At 38.7% G+C, this 5,194-nt stretch overlaps 1 long non-coding RNA gene across 1 annotated transcript; it reads right to left on the bottom strand.

Annotated features, from left to right (window-relative positions):
* Nucleotides 1-503: 503 nt before the first annotated feature.
* LOC121050098 lies at nt 504-1,109 on the bottom strand. Its single transcript, XR_005801833.1, has 3 exons — nt 1,054-1,109; nt 859-921; nt 504-661 (listed from the first exon to the last, which is right to left on the bottom strand). It is a non-coding gene; the product is annotated as an uncharacterized LOC121050098 (long non-coding RNA).
* Nucleotides 1,110-5,194: the final 4,085 nt, after the last annotated feature.

The following is a 5,194-nucleotide window of genomic DNA, read 5'->3' as shown; positions in this document are numbered from 1 at the left end:
GTGAACACATCTAAAGCTTCAATTTGTCTGCTGAGATGAAACTGGTACACGAAAAAATAAATAGAATAGTAAGCTGATCACTGACCTTAAGAAAGAAAAGAACCTCAATTTCATTACCCTCCTTTAGGTCCTAAACTGACACACTCTTACCCTTTAATTTTCCAACCAAAGAGACATATATGAAAGGTTTCTTGAGGTCGTGAGAGATTTCAAAACTCAAAGAATTTGCAGAGATGTCTTTGCGAAAGTAAAGGAACTATTTGAAGAGCATGACAATGGTGATAGAGAAAGCCTTGTGAAAGTAGAATAGGGATAGGAGAAAGTGAAAGTGGGACTGCGATCTCAGAGAGTAGAGAATTACACTAGAAATTACAGCTTTGCTTGGTGGATTATCATTTCTTACCTCACCTCTTCATGTGTGCACATCTTTATATTTATCAGAGTCTACACAATGTTTGGTAATGAAAAACACAGTCAAGGTTAGGTTTCTACAAAAAAAAAAAAAAGCCATAATATAAGTTAGAGAAAATATCTACCTTGAATTTATCTTCGGTCAGCTGCGCAGCACCAATATTAGGTTTGCAATTAAAATGAAGGGCCTCATTTGGAGAATCAGCTGATGCAACCCCAGTTTGACCAAAGACTAATATTGGTACTCCACCTGCAATGACAAAAAGAATAATTAATATTTGAATGAACAGAAAACTCAAAATTACTAGAGCATTGTCAAATATAATTAACTGGATACGAACTGGATTCTCTTTCATACACCTCTTTTGATTCATAAACGAACTGGATTCTTCTCAAATAAACACCATTAACAGAAGATATCATGGTCATTGCTACTAAAATGCTCACCTTATAACGTACTCAATACTAGCTGCATATTGTAAAGCATTAGTGATTTTTATTTCATCAACCCTGCCACAGAGAATAGGAATTCAATCAAACGTATCTCAGAGAATAGGATTTATGCAGTCTTAAAATGAACACCCAGAAAAACAAGCACTCTACCAGAAAAATAAATAAATAATAAACTAAAAAAATCCACACCTTCAATTGGCGCGACACATCAGTCAATGAAAACAAAGCAAGTTTCACTAGTATCAAAAAACTGAGTATCTCGACATATATTTTCAATGCACCAGGAGTCAAAACAAAGCTGATGGGCCAGTTCACTTGATATCCCAAACCAAGTAAGTTGAAGGAATGGACTCCTGCATCATTGACACAAAAACAAAGTCAGAGAGATGATAGAAGAATGCCAACTAAAATTTAAACCAAATGTCTCAATATTCCAAAGCACAATCAAATCTGAAAGGGGCACAAAAGAGGGCAAGCACTAGAAGCTTGTTCGAACAGCAATAAATTAGTGTAGAGGGTTCTTGCTGAGCATGTAGAAGAACCATAAGAGTGTATTTGCATTGGTATCTTTCCCAGTAATCATGAAGTTCAGAATTATGTCGCTTCGATATTTATCATTCATCTCCTCCGGATTCTTCTCACTCTCCAATAGAAACCGCGACAGTATGTCCTCCTTGTCATTCTATGAAACATGTAGCAGACATAGGATTAGAAGGTAGAGAGAAGAGAAACATCATGCAAGACAATCCCCAATACATTCTGCCACAAATATCTGATGGACCACATGGCTCCATTCAAAATAATATTCATATTATGAGATGATGATTTGATACCAAGTATCAGAGGAAATGATCTTGCTCTCACTCTCATAAACACAGACACACACAGTAAGAATGACAGCAAAGTAATGCAAAATTGATAAAATTCACTTAAACCATCTTTCTGGCTAGCTAGCAATGTCCTCTTTCTCCTGATAAGTTGGTACACAAAGTCATTAATGACTTTGACATAATTTCTAAGAGCAAGTCCACGGGTGTTGGTTTGCCCGGGCTCCAGCAAGGAAAACTGATATGGTGACCGGCCACAAGGAAAAAGGGTCTTCCACTGGTTGAAGCTTGCCCAACCAATGTTGGCTTTTATAGACTGAGGCAAAAAAAAAAAAGGCAACAACATGACTAAATTTTTGACTGGGTTTGAGGGGCTGCCAGCTCGGCCCAAGCCATAATGTGGTTGACATCATCACTCCACCCTACAGGCATGAAAAAGGTGGGTAACGGTCATGAAATCCCAGCGGTCCATTTCAATTAAGCAAAATATCCAACGGCAAACAATTAATAACCAATATATATATGAACAGTCTTGACTAGTCAAGAAAAAAAACTGGTGGAAACCCATGTCCAGTGGCAGTAAACAGTAACTCTACTGGTCGACGCCTCGACTTTTCGACCTCGACTTTTCTTGACTACGGGTGAACTTGCTCTAAGGGTGGCTTCAGAACCAATGTTGAGAAATCTTTTTCATTTCCGGAATGGATCAACATAGATTTGAACCAGAATTAGAAACTTGTAACTAGTATTGTCACGAGCTCAGAGTCTTAGAAGAGAGTTAATCCTTTTTCTTCATTTGCTCAATTTTTGTGTGGATTAACTTATACACGAAATCATCAACAAATTTGGTATTCTTCCTTACGAGGGTTTCTGATCCTACATTCAGAAACTTCTTGATCCCCCACAAGACATCAACAAAATGAAAGAGGGTCAATGCACTTACATTATCAAAAGCATCACCAAAACTCTTGCCTTCTTCAATTGATTTTCCATATGAATAAACTTAACCATTGTAATTTGAACATATTGTAAAGCATTACTGATTTAGTGTCCTGCAGTGTTTCAAATAGCCTTGCTTATGGGTTTGTGAAATGAAAACCAAACAAGCGATTAACCCCAGATTCAGCTAACAGAAAGAACAATATGAAACCCCAAAATCCAGAAAAAGGAAGTACCTAAGAGAGTGCAGAAGTGAAACTAGTATACAAAACATGCCATTTCAAAAGAAATTGAACATTTCAAAAACCCTTACCTATACTAAAATAGAAAGCGTCAGAAACAAAGATGTATTACAAGAGGAAGAGTAGCTCAAAATTGATAGAAGTGAAATTGCTTTGAGTTTTCTTAGAAAAGTCGCTCCTCTTCTCTGCGTCAGATAAGATGCTATACGAAACGCAACCCCCTTGAACTGTTCTACCACTCTAGGATTTTAGGTATTCTTGTCTTGATGATACATAATCCATAATTTGGTTCAAAACAATATTGGATGTGAAACAATGTCTAAGACTAGCATCATAATTACTCCACTAAATAAACTGAATACTAAACTTCTGGCCATTTCACTTGGACCTTAACCTTCCCAAAGCAATACTATCCTCATATACTAACTAGCAGCATGACCCAATAAGAAATTACACAGCAAACAAGATAATCTAAAACAATGAAATGGGTGGATTTCAAAGCGAAAATTGAACTTACTTGAGAGGGAGTTTCCGATATGCCTTTTTAATTTTCTTATCAGTTGAATGACTTTGAATCCCTAGAAACACTCAAGACTTCTTACGGGTCTTGCCGTATCGACAGAGCTTATGTGCCTTCCAATTTCGAACCGGAACCCATCTCTCATCTCTGTTTCTCACTCTCCAAAAAGAAGCTCTCTGTATCAAAATCTAGCTTAGATAGAGCAGAGAATCTGGAGAAAAAGGAAATACCAGATCTGTGATGGATTATATTGAAATGACGAGATCTAGGTTATAACCGATTTGACCCAAAGACAACATTCATGTATTTGGGACTTTGGTATTTTGAATACCCAAACGCCACACTAGTTTCTCATAGATCTGATGCGCAAGAGAAGTGGGTTGAGAGCGGAAGAGAGGCCGACCCAAAGAGAAAATTTTCAAAGTTTAATTCTCTTTTGCCCTCTAACATAGTGTTTAGCAATTCATATCAGAATATGCGACGGTGTAGTTATGCAGTAGCAAACAATTGGTATTATGGCGACGGGGATGTTTTGCCATCGTACGCGATTGTTGTTTTTGCGACGGGGTTGTTTTGCTGTCATATCCGATTGATGTCTTTGCAACGGAGTGAATTTGCCAAAGCAAAATATCTACCTTTCGCGACGGCTATTACACGCCGACATAAACAAGTGAAGCCAATTGAATTCTTTTTTGTAGTGTAATCATATACGGTCTCAACTTAGTAGCAATTCACAAACGATTTAAGTCCGAAACCCATGTTTTGAACTAAAATCCCCAAAGTGACGCCAATTGAGGCAAAACCACATCCGAGACCACCCATTGTCTCCGGAATACTTCTACGATCGATAAGTCAAAATCACAAGTCAATCGGATGCTCAAATCCTCACGGATCGAATCATCGAAGAGTCTGAAACCGTAAAAATCACAACTTATTCACACGATCTTCAAAAATTACGTATTAAATATCGAAACGCTCGTATTGACGAGTAGATAATATATAAAACTAGAAACTATCCATTATATGGCCGGAAAGCTGCTAGAACGCCGCCACAGTCAGTGGTACAACCACCACTGGCCAAAACTCAAAACTAGATTAATCCAACCATCCAAAATGTCAAGAACACCAAATAGATCAACTTTAATACCTAGGGTTCAAGCCAACTCGGCCTAGATCGCCACCACAAGCCTCCGTGAACTGTTCACCTTGAGTTGATCCTATTTCAACGTGAATCGATCAAAACAAACACCATGGATCGCTTGGGGAAGCTCCCACGAACTCAAAAAAGGAAGCTTGAAGTCGTGCAATCACCAGAGCTACGAATTCTGATCGGGTCCGACTGCACTCAAAATCATCGCCTTGCAGCGCCGCTATGGGTGAGAATAGTCACTAGAGGCCTCCATAGAGAGGACCGCAAGGTGGAGGCGAAGATGTCTGTGCAGGTTTCACCAGTAGAGGTCGCCGAAAAAAGGAACGTCGGCCGGGTCGGAATTGTGGGTCCAGGTCGGGTCGGTCGCGTTTTGGGAGAGAGAACAAAGCTTCAGACTTTTCGAAAAGGGAAGCTTGCCAAAAATATAACTAATAATTTCCGAAAACGGAAACTCCTATTTATATAATTTTCCCAATTTTCAATCGCTCATAACTTTCTCATACGAACTCCGATTTTCGTGTTCCTCATATCCACGAACTTGTATCGACGCGCTCTACGACTTTTGTGAAAGACGTTTTCGGAGAATCCCAACGTATAAAAAGTCAATCTTTGCGCCCCCCTAAAACCATACTTTTTGAATAACAATTCGTCT

Source organism: Rosa chinensis, chromosome 1, assembly GCF_002994745.2.
Source record: "Rosa chinensis cultivar Old Blush chromosome 1, RchiOBHm-V2, whole genome shotgun sequence".
NCBI lineage: Eukaryota > Viridiplantae > Streptophyta > Magnoliopsida > Rosales > Rosaceae > Rosa > Rosa chinensis.
Note: the sequence above shows the minus strand (reverse complement) of the source record. Positions and strands in the feature narration are given on the sequence as shown.